We start from the raw sequence: 15,093 nt of genomic DNA, 5'->3' as shown, positions 1-15,093 counted from the left end.
CAGATTTGACTTCCCCAAATACACAGGCATACAATAGATCTTGTTCTCCAATGTAAACGGTCCCTAGTAACTAGGGTACATTCGTAAATAAATTGAGCATCATGGCTAGAAGTGACTAAATGTTGCCTAATCTTTCTCATCGAGAAATGACACAATTACAGCAACACAAAAAGGAACTCCACCGGACAAAGTTCAGTGCTCACAAGGAGCCTCATTCAACACACACGGTTCCATTCCCATTCATGCAAAGCACGAAAGTGTAAAACTTGGGAACATACTTGAGAGCAAAGATCACATTCAATCTCATTCAAGGCACGGATGTGAATGCAACGGGATGAAATTACTGAAATGATGCCTGCCCTCGAACTGTGATGATGGACTACCCGACTCGCCAATAATATTGGGTTCTGGTGTATTGAAATACAGGAGCTGCTGGATTTGTGTGTTTTCTTACCCCCTCACCATAGTTTGTCAAATGTTTAAACAACTGAACTTATATTCAAGGTTTGTTTCTCTTCATATGTTTTACTGGTTTACATTTGTCTCAGCAACCTGTTGAATGATTCTTCTGCTTTCAAAACAAAATGACAACAGGATGAATGCACACACTTGTAAAAACAATACATGCAATGTTATGCATCATAGTGATGCAACCTCCTTTCAGTTTCATACTGCATGTCAATTGAAATCCTTACTGAAATGCACACCTTCTCAAGATTGCGCTTGACTGGCGTGTCAGGCACTCAATTACAGCTGTTTTATCAAGACAATGTGTTCGTTTTGTAATATATAGTTCCGGTCTGGTGTGGCACCCCAGCTAACGCACAACGTTGCCACAATGTTGCCACAACGTGGCGTGTTAGCAGGGACTGTCTGCGGCGCGCTGGTGTGTCCCGGGCTTTAGAGTAGAGAGACAGTTCAACTGTAAGTATGAACGGCAGAAACGGATATTGCCTTCCCTTTAAGTAGAGCGTCAGGGACAGCATTCCTAGCTCACGGCCATACTAGCCTGAATACGCCCGATCTCGTCCGATCTCGGAAGCTAAGCAGGCTCGGGCCTGGTCAGTACTTGGATGGGAGACCGCCTGGGAATACCAGGTGCTGTAAGCTTTTGCATCTTTTACACACCAGAGGGCGACATATCACGAGTTTTAACTTTGGATACACGCAATTTCATCATTATTTCAGATTTGACTTCCCCAAATACACAGGCATACAATAGATCTTGTTCTCCAATGTAAACGGTCCCTAGTAACTAGGGTACATTCATAAATAAATTGAGCATCATGGCTAGAAGTGACTAAATGTTGCCTAATCTTTCTCATCGAGAAATGACAGAATTACAGCAACACAAAAAGGATCTCCACCGGACAAAGTTCAGTGCTCACAAGGAGCCTCATTCAACACACACGGTTCCATTCCCATTCATGCAAAGCACGAAAGTGTAAAACTTGGGAACATACTTGAGAGCAAAGATCACATTCAATCTCATTCAAGGCACGGATGTGAATGCAACAAGATGAAATTACTGAAATGATGCCTGCCCTCGAACTGTGATGATGGACTACCCGACTCGCCAATAATATTGGGTTCTGGTGTATTGAAATACAGGAGCTGCTGGATTTGTGTGTTTTCTTACCCCCTCACCATAGTTTGTCAAATGTTTAAACAACTGAACTTATATTCAAGGTTTGTTTCTCTTCATATGTTTTACTGGTTTACATTTGTCTCAGCAACCTGTTGAATGATTCTTCTGCTTTCAAAACAAAATGACAACAGGATGAATGCACACACTTGAAAATACAATACATGCAATGTTATGCATCATAGTGATGCAACCTCCTTTCAGTTTCATACTGCATGTCAATTTAAATCCTTACTGAAATGCACACCTTCTCAAGATTGCGCTTGACTGGCGTGTCAGGCACTCAATTACAGCTGTTTTATCAAGACAATGTGTTCGTTTTGTAATATATAGTTCCGGTCTGGTGTGGCACCCCAGCTAACGCACAACGTTGCCACAATGTTGCCACAACGTGGCGTGTTAGCAGGGACTGTCTGCGGCGCGCTGGTGTGTCCCGGGCTTTAGAGTAGAGAGACAGTTCAACTGTAAGTATGAACGGCAGAAACGGATATTGCCTTCCCTTTAAGTAGAGCGTCAGGGACAGCCTCCCTGGCTTACGGCCATACTAGCCTGAATACGCCCGATCTCGTCCGATCTCGGAAGCTAAGCAGGCTTGGGCCTGGTCAGTACTTGGATGGGAGACTGCCTGGAAATACCAGGTGCTGTAAGCTTTTGCATCTTTTACACACCAGAGGGCGACAAATCACGAGTTTTAACTTTGGATACACGCAATTTCATCATTATTTCAGATTTGACTTCCCCAAATACACAGGCATACAATAGATCTTGTTCTCCAACGTAAACGGTCCCTAGTAACTAGGGTACATTCGTAAATAAATTGAGCATCATGGCTAGAAGTGACTAAATGTTGCCTAATCTTTCTCATCGAGAAATGACACAATTACAGCAACACAAAAAGGAACTCCACCGGACAAAGTTCAGTGCTCACAAGGAGCTTCATTCAACACATACGGTTCCATTCCCATTCATGCAAAGCACGAAAGTGTAAAACTTGGGAACATACTTGAGAGCAAAGATCACATTCAATCTCATTCAAGGCACGGATGTGAATGCAACGGGATGAAATTACTGAAATTATGCCTGCCCTCGAACTGTGATGATGGACTACCCGACTCGCCAATAATATTGGGTTCTGGTGTATTGAAGTACAGGAGCTGCTGGATTTGTGTGTTTTCTTACCCCCTCACCATAGTTTGTCAAATGTTTAAACAACTGAACTTATATTCAAGGTTTGTTTCTCTTCATATGTTTTACTGGTTTACATTTGTCTCAGCAACCTGTTGAATGATTCTTCTGCTTTCAAAACAAAATGACAACAGGATGAATGCACACACTTGAAAATACAATACATGCAATGTTATGCATCATAGTGATGCAACCTCCTTTCAGTTTCATACTGCATGTCAATTGAAATCCTTACTGAAATGCACACCTTCTCAAGATTGCGCTTGACTGGCGTGTCAGGCACTCAATTACAGCTGTTTTATCAAGACAATGTGTTCGTTTTGTAATATATAGTTCCGGTCTGGTGTGGCACCCCAGCTAACGCACAACGTTGCCACAACGTTTCGTGTTAGCAGGGACTGTCTGCGGCGCGCTGGTGTGTCCCGGACTTTAGAGTAGAGAGACAGTTCAATTGCAAGTATGAGCGGCAGAAACGGATATTGCCTTCCCTTTAAGTAGAGCGTCAGGGACAGCCTCTCTGGCTTACGGCCATACTAGCCTGAATACGCCCGATCTCATCCGATCTCGGAAGCTAAGCAGGCTCGGGCCTGGTCAGTACTTGGATGGGAGACCGCCTGGGAATACCAGGTGCTGTAAGCTTTTGCATCTTTTACACACCAGAGGGCGACAAATCACGAGTTTTAACTTTGGATACACGCAATTTCATCATTATTTCAGATTTGACTTCCCCAAATACACAGGCATACAATAGATCTTGTTCTCCAACGTAAACGGTCCCTAGTAACTAGTGTACATTCGTAAATAAATTGAGCATCATGGCTAGAAGTGACTAAATGTTGCCTAATCTTTCTCATCGAGAAATGACACAATTACAGCAACACAAAACGGAACTCCACCGGACAAAGTTCAGTGCTCACAAGGAGCCTCATTCAACACACACGGTTCCATTCCCATTCATGCAAAGCACGAAAGTGTAAAACTTGGGACAATACTTGAGAGCAAAGATCACATTCAATCTCATTCAAGGCACGGATGTGAATGCAACGGGATGAAATTACTGAAATGATGCCTGCCCTCGAACTGTGATGATGGACTACCCGACTCGCCAATAATATTGGGTTCTGGTGTATTGAAATACAGGAGCTGCTGGATTTGTGTGTTTTCTTACCCCCTCACCATAGTTTGTCAAATGTTTAAACAACTGAACTTATATTCAAGGTTTGTTTCTCTTCATATGTTTTACTGGTTTACATTTGTCTCAGCAACCTGTTGAATGATTCTTCTGCTTTCAAAACAAAATGACAACAGGATGAATGCACACACTTGAAAATACAATACATGCAATGTTATGCATCATAGTGATGCAACCTCCTTTCAGTTTCATACTGCATGTCAATTGAAATCCTTACTGAAATGCACACCTTCTCAAGATTGCGCTTGACTGGCGTGTCAGGCACTCAATTACAGCTGTTTTATCAAGACAATGTGTTCGTTTTGTAATATATAGTTCCGGTCTGGTGTGGCACCCCAGCTAACGCACAACGTTGCCACAATGTTGCCACAACGTGGCGTGTTAGCAGGGACTATCTGCGGCGCGCTGCTGTGTCCCGGGCTTTAGAGTAGAGAGACAGTTCAACTGTAAGTATGAACGGCAGAAACGGATATTGCCTTCCCTTTAAGTAGAGCGTCAGGGACAGCCTTTCTGGCTTACGGCCATACTAGCCTGAATACGCCCGATCTCGTCCGATCTCGGAAGCTAAGCAGGCTCGGGCCTGGTCAGTACTTGGATGGGAGACCGCCTGGGAATACCAGGTGCTGTAAGCTTTTGCATCTTTTACACACCAGAGGGCGACAAATCACGAGTTTTAACTTTGGATACACGCAATTTCATCATTATTTCAGATTTGACTTCCCCAAATACACAGGCATACAATAGATCTTGTTCTCCAACGTAAACGGTCCCTAGTAACTAGGGTACATTCATAAATAAATTGAGCATCATGGCTAGAAGTGACTAAATGTTGCCTAATCTTTCTCATCGAGAAATGACACAATTACAGCAACACAAAAAGGAACTCCACCGGACAAAGTTCAGTGCTCACAAGGAGCCTCATTCAACACACACGGTTCCATTCCCATTCATGCAAAGCACGAAAGTGTAAAACTTGGGAACATACTTGAGAGCAAAGATCACATTCAATCTCATTCAAGGCACGGATGTGAATGCAACGGGATGAAATTACTGAAATGATGCCTGCCCTCGAACTGTGATGATGGACTACCCGACTCGCCAATAATATTGGGTTCTGGTGTATTGAAATACAGGAGCTGCTGGATTTGTGTGTTTTCTTACCCCCTCACCATAGTTTGTCAAATGTTTAAACAACTGAACTTATATTCAAGGTTTGTTTCTCTTCATATGTTTTACTGGTTTACATTTGTCTCAGCAACCTCAGCAAAAATGATTCTTGTACTTTCAAAACAAAATGACAACAGGATGAATGCACACACTTGAAAATACAATACATGCAATGTTATGCATCATAGTGATGCAACCTCCTTTCAGTTTCATACTGCATGTCAATTGAAATCCTTACTGAAATGCACACCTTCTCAAGATTGCGCTTGACTGGCGTGTCAGGCACTCAATTACAGCTGTTTTATCAAGACAATGTGTTCGTTTTGTAATATATAGTTCCGGTCTGGTGTGGCACCCCAGCTAACGCACAACGTTGCCACAACGTTTCGTGTTAGCAGGGACTGTCTGCGGCGCGCTGGTGTGTCCCGGACTTTAGAGTAGAGAGACAGTTCAACTGCAAGTATGAGCGGCAGAAACGGATATTGCCTTCCCTTTAAGTAGAGCGTCAGGGACAGCCTCCCTGGCTTACGGCCATACTAGCCTGAATACGCCCGATCTCGTCCGATCTCGGAAGCTAAGCAGGCTCGGGCCTGGTCAGTACTTGGATGGGAGACCGCCTGGGAATACCAGGTGCTGTAAGCTTTTGCATCTTTTACACACCAGAGGGCGACAAATCACGAGTTTTAACTTTGGATACACGCAATTTCATCATTATTTCAGATTTGACTTCCCCAAATACACAGGCATACAATAGATCTTGTTCTCCAACGTAAACGGTCCCTAGTAACTAGGGTACATTCGTAAATAAATTGAGCATCATGGCTAGAAGTGACTAAATGTTGCCTAATCTTTCTCATCGAGAAATTACACAATTACAGCAACACAAAAAGGAACTCCACCGGACAAAGTTCAGTGCTCACAAGGAGCCTCATTCAACACACACGGTTCCATTCCCATTCATGCAAAGCACGAAAGTGTAAAACTTGGGAACATACTTGAGAGCAAAGATCACATTCAATCTCATTCAAGGCACGGATGTGAATGCAACGGGATGAAATTACTGAAATGATGCCTGCCCTCGAACTGTGATGATGGACTACCCGACTCGCCAATAATATTGGGTTCTGGTGTATTGAAATACAGGAGCTGCTGGATTTGTGTGTTTTCTTACTCCCTCACCATAGTTTGTCAAATGTTTAAACAACTGAACTTATATTCAAGGTTTGTTTCTCTTCATATGTTTTACTGGTTTACATTTGTCTCAGCAACCTGTTGAATGATTCTTCTGCTTTCAAAACAAAATGACAACAGGATGAATGCACACACTTGAAAATACAATACATGCAATGTTATGCATCATAGTGATGCAACCTCCTTTCAGTTTCATACTGCATGTCAATTGAAATCCTTACTGAAATGCACACCTTCTCAAGATTGCGCTTGACTGGCGTGTCAGGCACTCAATTACAGCTGTTTTATCAAGACAATGTGTTCGTTTTGTAATATATAGTTCCGGTCTGGTGTGGCACCCCAGCTAACGCACAACGTTGCCACAATGTTGCCACAACGTGGCGTGTTAGCAGGGACTATCTGCGGCGCGCTGCTGTGTCCCGGGCTTTAGAGTAGAGAGACAGTTCAACTGTAAGTATGAACGGCAGAAACGGATATTGCCTTCCCTTTAAGTAGAGCGTCAGGGACAGCCTTTCTGGCTTACGGCCATACTAGCCTGAATACGCCCGATCTCGTCCGATCTCGGAAGCTAAGCAGGCTCGGGCCTGGTCAGTACTTGGATGGGAGACCGCCTGGGAATACCAGGTGCTGTAAGCTTTTGCATCTTTTACACACCAGAGGGCGACAAATCACGAGTTTTAACTTTGGATACACGCAATTTCATCATTATTTCAGATTTGACTTCCCCAAATACACAGGCATACAATAGATCTTGTTCTCCAACGTAAACGGTCCCTAGTAACTAGGGTACATTCATAAATAAATTGAGCATCATGGCTAGAAGTGACTAAATGTTGCCTAATCTTTCTCATCGAGAAATGACACAATTACAGCAACACAAAAAAGAACTCCACCGGACAAAGTTCAGTGCTCACAAGGAGCCTCATTCAACACACACGGTTCCATTCCCATTCATGCAAAGCACGAAAGTGTAAAACTTGGGAACATACTTGAGAGCAAAGATCACATTCAATCTCATTCAAGGCACGGATGTGAATGCAACGGGATGAAATTACTGAAATGATGCCTGCCCTCGAACTGTGATGATGGACTACCCGACTCGCCAATAATATTGGGTTCTGGTGTATTGAAATACAGGAGCTGCTGGATTTGTGTGTTTTCTTACCCCCTCACCATAGTTTGTCAAATGTTTAAACAACTGAACTTATATTCAAGGTTTGTTTCTCTTCATATGTTTTACTGGTTTACATTTGTCTCAGCAACCTCAGCAAAAATGATTCTTCTACTTTCAAAACAAAATGACAACAGGATGAATGCACACACTTGAAAATACAATACATGCAATGTTATGCATCATAGTGATGCAACCTCCTTTCAGTTTCATACTGCATGTCAATTGAAATCCTTACTGAAATGCACACCTTCTCAAGATTGCGCTTGACTGGCGTGTCAGGCACTCAATTACAGCTGTTTTATCAAGACAATGTGTTCGTTTTGTAATATATAGTTCCGGTCTGGTGTGGCACCCCAGCTAACGCACAACGTTGCCACAACGTTTCGTGTTAGCAGGGACTGTCTGCGGCGCGCTGGTGTGTCCCGGACTTTAGAGTAGAGAGACAGTTCAACTGCAAGTATGAGCGGCAGAAACGGATATTGCCTTCCCTTTAAGTAGAGCGTCAGGGACAGCCTCCCTGGCTTACGGCCATACTAGCCTGAATACGCCCGATCTCGTCCGATCTCGGAAGCTAAGCAGGCTCGGGCCTGGTCAGTACTTGGATGGGAGACCGCCTGGGAATACCAGGTGCTGTAAGCTTTTGCATCTTTTACACACCAGAGGGCGACAAATCACGAGTTTTAACTTTGGATACACGCAATTTCATCATTATTTCAGATTTGACTTCCCCAAATACACAGGCATACAATAGATCTTGTTCTCCAACGTAAACGGTCCCTAGTAACTAGGGTACATTCGTAAATAAATTGAGCATCATGGCTAGAAGTGACTAAATGTTGCCTAATCTTTCTCATCGAGAAATTACACAATTACAGCAACACAAAAAGGAACTCCACCGGACAAAGTTCAGTGCTCACAAGGAGCCTCATTCAACACACACGGTTCCATTCCCATTCATGCAAAGCACGAAAGTGTAAAACTTGGGAACATACTTGAGAGCAAAGATCACATTCAATCTCATTCAAGGCACGGATGTGAATGCAACGGGATGAAATTACTGAAATGATGCCTGCCCTCGAACTGTGATGATGGACTACCCGACTCGCCAATAATATTGGGTTCTGGTGTATTGAAATACAGGAGCTGCTGGATTTGTGTGTTTTCTTACCCCCTCACCATAGTTTGTCAAATGTTTAAACAACTGAACTTATATTCAAGGTTTGTTTCTCTTCATATGTTTTACTGGTTTACATTTGTCTCAGCAACCTGTTGAATGATTCTTCTGCTTTCAAAACAAAATGACAACAGGATGAATGCACACACTTGAAAATACAATACATGCAATGTTATGCATCATAGTGATGCAACCTCCTTTCAGTTTCATACTGCATGTCAATTGAAATCCTTACTGAAATGCACACCTTCTCAAGATTGCGCTTGACTGGCGTGTCAGGCACTCAATTACAGCTGTTTTATCAAGACAATGTGTTCGTTTTGTAATATATAGTTCCGGTCTGGTGTGGCACCCCAGCTAACGCACAACGTTGCCACAACGTTTCGTGTTAGCAGGGACTGTCTGCGGCGCGCTGGTGTGTCCCGGACTTTAGAGTAGAGAGACAGTTCAACTGCAAGTATGAGCGGCAGAAACGGATATTGCCTTCCCTTTAAGTAGAGCGTCAGGGACAGCCTCCCTGGCTTACGGCCATACTAGCCTGAATACGCCCGATCTCGTCCGATCTCGGAAGCTAAGCAGGCTCGGGCCTGGTCAGTACTTGGATGGGAGACCACCTGGGAAAACCAGGTGCTGTAAGCTTTTGCATCTTTTACACACCAGAGGGCGACAAATCACGAGTTTTAACTTTGGATACACGCAATTTCATCATTATTTCAGATTTGACTTCCCCAAATACACAGGCATACAATAGATCTTGTTCTCCAACGTAAACGGTCCCTAGTAACTAGGGTACATTCGTAAATAAATTGAGCATCATGGCTAGAAGTGACTAAATGTTGCCTAATCTTTCTCATCGAGAAATGACACAATTACAGCAACACAAAAAGGAACTCCACCGGACAGAGTTCAGTGCTCACAAGGAGCCTCATTCAACACACACGGTTCCATTCCCATTCATGCAAAGCACGAAAGTGTAAAACTTGGGAACATACTTGAGAGCAAAGATCACATTCAATCTCATTCAAGGCACGGATGTGAATGCAACGGGATGAAATTACTGAAATGATGCCTGCCCTCGAACTGTGATGATGGACTACCCGACTCGCCAATAATATTGGGTTCTGGTGTATTGAAATACAGGAGCTGCTGGATTTGTGTGTTTTCTTACCCCCTCACCATAGTTTGTCAAATGTTTAAACAACTGAACTTATATTCAAGGTTTGTTTCTCTTCATATGTTTTACTGGTTTACATTTGTCTCAGCAACCTGTTGAATGATTCTTCTGCTTTCAAAACAAAATGACAACAGGATGAATGCACACACTTGAAAATACAATACATGCAATGTTATGCATCATAGTGATGCAACCTCCTTTCAGTTTCATACTGCATGTCAATTGAAATCCTTACTGAAATGCACACCTTCTCAAGATTGCGCTTGACTGGCGTGTCAGGCACTCAATTACAGCTGTTTTATCAAGAGAATGTGTTCGTTTTGTAATATATAGTTCCGGTCTGGTGTGGCACCCCAGCTAACGCACAACGTTGCCACAATGTTGCCACAACGTGGCGTGTTATCAGGGACTGTCTGCGGCGCGCTGGTGTGTCCCGGGCTTTAGAGTAGAGAGACAGTTCAACTGTAAGTATGAACGGCAGAAACGGATATTGCCTTCCCTTTAAGTAGAGCGTCAGGGACAGCCTCCCTGGCTTACGGCCATACTAGCCTGAATACGCCCGATCTCGTCCGATCTCGGAAGCTAAGCAGGCTCGGGCCTGGTCAGTACTTGGATGGGAGACCGCCTGGGAATACCAGGTGCTGTAAGCTTTTGCATCTTTTACACACCAGAGGGCGACAAATCACGAGTTTTAACTTTGGATACACGCAATTTCATCATTATTTCAGATTTGACTTCCCCAAATACACAGGCATACAATAGATCTTGTTCTCCAACGTAAACGGTCCCTAGTAACTAGGGTACATTCATAAATAAATTGAGCATCATGGCTAGAAGTGACTAAATGTTGCCTAATCTTTCTCATCGAGAAATGACACAATTACAGCAACACAAAAAGGAACTCCACCGGACAAAGTTCAGTGCTCACAAGGAGCCTCATTCAACACACACGGTTCCATTCCCATTCATGCAAAGCACGAAAGTGTAAAACTTGGGAACATACTTGAGAGCAAAGATCACATTCAATCTCATTCAAGGCACGGATGTGAATGCAACGGGATGAAATTACTGAAATGATGCCTGCCCTCGAACTGTGATGATGGACTACCCGACTCGCCAATAATATTGGGTTCTGGTGTATTGAAATACAGGAGCTGCTGGATTTGTGTGTTTTCTTACCCCCTCACCATAGTTTGTCAAATGTTTAAACAACTGAACTTATATTCAAGGTTTGTTTCTCTTCATATGTTTTACTGGTTTACATTTGTCTCAGCAACCTGTTGAATGATTCTTCTGCTTTCAAAACAAAATGACAACAGGATGAATGCACACACTTGAAAATACAATACATGCAATGTTATGCATCATAGTGATGCAACCTCCTTTCAGTTTCATACTGCATGTCAATTGAAATCCTTACTGAAATGCACACCTTCTCAAGATTGCGCTTGACTGGCGTGTCAGGCACTCAATTACAGCTGTTTTATCAAGAGAATGTGTTCGTTTTGTAATATATAGTTCCGGTCTGGTGTGGCACCCCAGCTAACGCACAACGTTGCCACAACGTTTCGTGTTAGCAGGGACTGTCTGCGGCACGCTGGTGTGTCCCGGACTTTAGAGTAGAGAGACAGTTCAACTGCAAGTATGAGCGGCAGAAACGGATATTGCCTTCCCTTTAAGTAGAGCGTCAGGGACAGCCTCCCTGGCTTACGGCCATACTAGCCTGAATACGCCCGATCTCGTCCGATCTCGGAAGCTAAGCAGGCTCGGGCCTGGTCAGTACTTGGATGGGAGACCGCCTGGGAATACCAGGTGCTGTAAGCTTTTGCATCTTTTACACACCAGAGGGCGACAAATCACGAGTTTTAACTTTGGATACTCGCAATTTCATCATTATTTCAGATTTGACTTCCCCAAATACACAGGCATACAATAGATCTTGTTCTCCAACGTAAACGGTCCCTAGTAACTAGGGTACATTCGTAAATAAATTGAGCATCATGGCTAGAAGTGACTAAATGTTGCCTAATCTTTCTCATCGAGAAATTACACAATTACAGCAACACAAAAAGGAACTCCACCGGACAAAGTTCAGTGCTAACAAGGAGCCTCATTCAACACACACGGTTCCATTCCCATTCATGCAAAGCACGAAAGTGTAAAACTTGGGAACATACTTGAGAGCAAAGATCACATTCAATCTCATTAAAGGCACGGATGTGAATGCAACGGGATGAAATTACTGAAATGATGCCTGCCCTCGAACTGTGATGATGGACTACCCGACTCGCCAATAATATTGGGTTCTGGTGTATTGAAATACAGGAGCTGCTGGATTTGTGTGTTTTCTTACCCCCTCACCATAGTTTGTCAAATGTTTAAACAACTGAACTTATATTCAAGGTTTGTTTCTCTTCATATGTTTTACTGGTTTACATTTGTCTCAGCAACCTGTTGAATGATTCTTCTGCTTTCAAAACAAAATGACAACAGGATGAATGCACACACTTGAAAATACAATACATGCAATGTTATGCATCATAGTGATGCAACCTCCTTTCAGTTTCATACTGCATGTCAATTGAAATCCTTACTGAAATGCACACCTTCTCAAGATTGCGCTTGACTGGCGTGTCAGGCACTCAATTACAGCTGTTTTATCAAGACAATGTGTTCGTTTTGTAATATATAGTTCCGGTCTGGTGTGGCACCCCAGCTAACGCACAACGTTGCCACAACGTTTCGTGTTAGCAGGGACTGTCTGCGGCGCGCTGGTGTGTCCCGGACTTTAGAGTAGAGAGACAGTTCAACTGCAAGTATGAGCGGCAGAAACGGATATTGCCTTCTCTTTAAGTAGAGCGTCAGGGACAGCCTCCCCGGCTTAGGGCCATACTAGCCTGAATACGCCCGATCTCGTCCGATCTCGGAAGCTAAGCAGGCTCGGGCCTGGTCAGTACTTGGATGGGAGACCACCTGGGAAAACCAGGTGCTGTAAGCTTTTGCATCTTTTACACACCAGAGCGCGACAAATCACGAGTTTTAACTTTGGATACACGCAATTTCATCATTATTTCAGATTTGACTTCCCCAAATACACAGGCATACAATAGATCTTGTTCTCCAACGTAAACGGTCCCTAGTAACTAGGGTACATTCGTAAATAAATTGAGCATCATGGCTAGAAGTGACTAAATGTTGCCTAATCTTTCTCATCGAGAAATGACACAATTACAGCAACACAAAAAGGAACTCCACCGGACAAAGATCAGTGCTCACAAGGAGCCTCATTCAACACACACGGTTCCATTCCCATTCATGCAAAGCACGAAAATGTAAAACTTGGGAACATACTTGAGAGCAAAGATCACATTCAATCTCATTCAAGGCACGGATGTGAATGCAACGGGATGAAATTACTGAAATGATGCCTGCCCTCGAACTGTGATGATGGACTACCCGACTCGCCAATAATATTGGGTTCTGGTGTATTGAAATACAGGAGCTGCTGGATTTGTGTGTTTTCTTACCCCCTCACCATAGTTTGTCAAATGTTTAAACAACTGAACTTATATTCAAGGTTTGTTTCTCTTCATATGTTTTACTGGTTTACATTTGTCTCAGCAACCTGTTGAATGATTCTTCTGCTTTCAAAACAAAATGACAACAGGATGAATGCACACACTTGAAAATACAATACATGCAATGTTATGCATCATAGTGATGCAACCTCCTTTCAGTTTCATACTGCACGTCAATTGAAATCCTTACTGAAATGCACACCTTCTCAAGATTGCGCTTGACTGGCGTGTCAGGCACTCAATTACAGCTGTTTTATCAAGACAAATGTGTTCATTTTGTAAAATATAGTTCCGGTCTGGTGTGGCACCCCAGCTAACGCACAACGTTGCCACAACGTGGCATATTAGCAGGGACTGTCTGCGGCGCGCTGGTGTGTCCCGGGCTTTAGAGTAGAGAGACAGTTCAACTGTAAGTATGAACGGCAGAAACGGATATTGCCATCCCTTTAAATAGAGCGTCAGGGACAGGCTCCCTGGCTCACGGCCATACTAGCCTGAATACGCCCGATCTCGTCCGATCTCGGAAGCTAAGCAGGCTCGGGCCTGGTCAGTACTTGGATGGGAGACCGCCTGGGAATACCAGGTGCTGTAAGCTTTTGCATCTTTTACACACCAGAGGGCGACAAATCACGAGTTTTAACTTTGGATACACGCAATTTCATCATTATTTCAGATTTGACTTCCCCAAATACACAGGCATACAATAGATCTTGTTCTCCAACGTAAACGGTCCCTAGTAACTAGGGTACATTCGTAAATAAATTGAGCATCATGGCTAGAAGTGACTAAATGTTGCCTAATCTTTCTCATCGAGAAATGACACAATTACAGCAACACAAAAAGGAACTCCACCGGACAAAGTTCAGTGCTCACAAGGAGCCTCATTCAACACACACGGTTCCATTCCCATTCATGCAAAGCACGAAAGTGTAAAACTTGGGAACATACTTGAGAGCAAAGATCACATTCAATCTCATTCAAGGCACGGATGTGAATGCAACGGGATGAAATTACTGAAATGATGCCTGCCCTCGAACTGTGATGATGGACTACCCGACTCGCCAATAATATTGGGTTCTGGTGTATTGAAATACAGGAGCTGCTGGATTTGTGTGTTTTCTTACCCCCTCACCATAGTTTGTCAAATGTTTAAACAACTGAACTTATATTCAAGGTTTGTTTCTCTTCATATGTTTTACTGGTTTACATTTGTCTCAGCAACCTGTTGAATGATTCTTCTGCTTTCAAAACAAAATGACAACAGGATGAATGCACACACTTGAAAATACAATACATGCAATGTTATGCATCATAGTGATGCAACCTCCTTTCAGTTTCATACTGCATGTCAATTGAAATCCTTACTGAAATGCACACCTTCTCAAGATTGCGCTTGACTGGCGTGTCAGGCACTCAATTACAGCTGTTTAATCAAGACAATGTGTTCGTTTTGTAATATATAGTTCCGGTCTGGTGTGGCACCCCAGCTAACGCACAACGTTGCCACAACGTTTCGTGTTAGCAGGGACTGTCTGCGGCGCGCTGGTGTGTCCCGGACTTTAGAGTAGAGAGACAGTTCAATTGCAAGTATGAGCGGAAGAAACGGATATTGC

The 15,093-nt window shown here is 43.4% G+C and overlaps 12 non-coding genes across 12 annotated transcripts; all 12 read left to right on the top strand.

Moving 5' to 3' along the window:
* The first annotated feature begins 991 nt into the window (after window positions 1–991).
* Window positions 992–1,110, top strand: LOC136743174 (5S ribosomal RNA). Its single transcript, XR_010815284.1, has one exon. It is a non-coding gene; the product is annotated as a 5S ribosomal RNA (ribosomal RNA).
* Window positions 1,111–2,176: 1,066 nt separating this feature from the next.
* On the top strand, window positions 2,177–2,295 carry LOC136743238 (5S ribosomal RNA). The gene has a single exon (XR_010815344.1). It is a non-coding gene; the product is annotated as a 5S ribosomal RNA (ribosomal RNA).
* Window positions 2,296–3,350: 1,055 nt separating this feature from the next.
* On the top strand, window positions 3,351–3,469 carry LOC136742990 (5S ribosomal RNA). Its single transcript, XR_010815109.1, has one exon. It is a non-coding gene; the product is annotated as a 5S ribosomal RNA (ribosomal RNA).
* A 1,066-nt stretch (window positions 3,470–4,535) lies between these two features.
* On the top strand, window positions 4,536–4,654 carry LOC136743029 (5S ribosomal RNA). Its single transcript, XR_010815148.1, has one exon. It is a non-coding gene; the product is annotated as a 5S ribosomal RNA (ribosomal RNA).
* A 1,058-nt stretch (window positions 4,655–5,712) lies between these two features.
* LOC136743028 (5S ribosomal RNA) lies at window positions 5,713–5,831 on the top strand. The gene has a single exon (XR_010815147.1). It is a non-coding gene; the product is annotated as a 5S ribosomal RNA (ribosomal RNA).
* Window positions 5,832–6,897: 1,066 nt separating this feature from the next.
* On the top strand, window positions 6,898–7,016 carry LOC136743027 (5S ribosomal RNA). Its single transcript, XR_010815146.1, has one exon. It is a non-coding gene; the product is annotated as a 5S ribosomal RNA (ribosomal RNA).
* A 1,058-nt stretch (window positions 7,017–8,074) lies between these two features.
* Window positions 8,075–8,193, top strand: LOC136743026 (5S ribosomal RNA). The gene has a single exon (XR_010815145.1). It is a non-coding gene; the product is annotated as a 5S ribosomal RNA (ribosomal RNA).
* Window positions 8,194–9,248: 1,055 nt separating this feature from the next.
* Window positions 9,249–9,367, top strand: LOC136743064 (5S ribosomal RNA). Its single transcript, XR_010815180.1, has one exon. It is a non-coding gene; the product is annotated as a 5S ribosomal RNA (ribosomal RNA).
* Window positions 9,368–10,433: 1,066 nt separating this feature from the next.
* On the top strand, window positions 10,434–10,552 carry LOC136743025 (5S ribosomal RNA). Its single transcript, XR_010815144.1, has one exon. It is a non-coding gene; the product is annotated as a 5S ribosomal RNA (ribosomal RNA).
* A 1,055-nt stretch (window positions 10,553–11,607) lies between these two features.
* On the top strand, window positions 11,608–11,726 carry LOC136743024 (5S ribosomal RNA). The gene has a single exon (XR_010815143.1). It is a non-coding gene; the product is annotated as a 5S ribosomal RNA (ribosomal RNA).
* Window positions 11,727–12,781: 1,055 nt separating this feature from the next.
* LOC136743169 (5S ribosomal RNA) lies at window positions 12,782–12,900 on the top strand. Its single transcript, XR_010815279.1, has one exon. It is a non-coding gene; the product is annotated as a 5S ribosomal RNA (ribosomal RNA).
* Window positions 12,901–13,956: 1,056 nt separating this feature from the next.
* LOC136743173 (5S ribosomal RNA) lies at window positions 13,957–14,075 on the top strand. The gene has a single exon (XR_010815283.1). It is a non-coding gene; the product is annotated as a 5S ribosomal RNA (ribosomal RNA).
* The last annotated feature ends 1,018 nt before the right edge of the window (window positions 14,076–15,093 follow it).

This window comes from Amia ocellicauda, unplaced genomic scaffold (assembly GCF_036373705.1).
Source record: "Amia ocellicauda isolate fAmiCal2 unplaced genomic scaffold, fAmiCal2.hap1 HAP1_SCAFFOLD_77, whole genome shotgun sequence".
Taxonomy (NCBI): domain Eukaryota; kingdom Metazoa; phylum Chordata; class Actinopteri; order Amiiformes; family Amiidae; genus Amia; species Amia ocellicauda.
The sequence above is the reverse complement of the archived record's forward strand: the minus strand, read 5'-3'. Positions and strand labels throughout refer to the sequence as shown.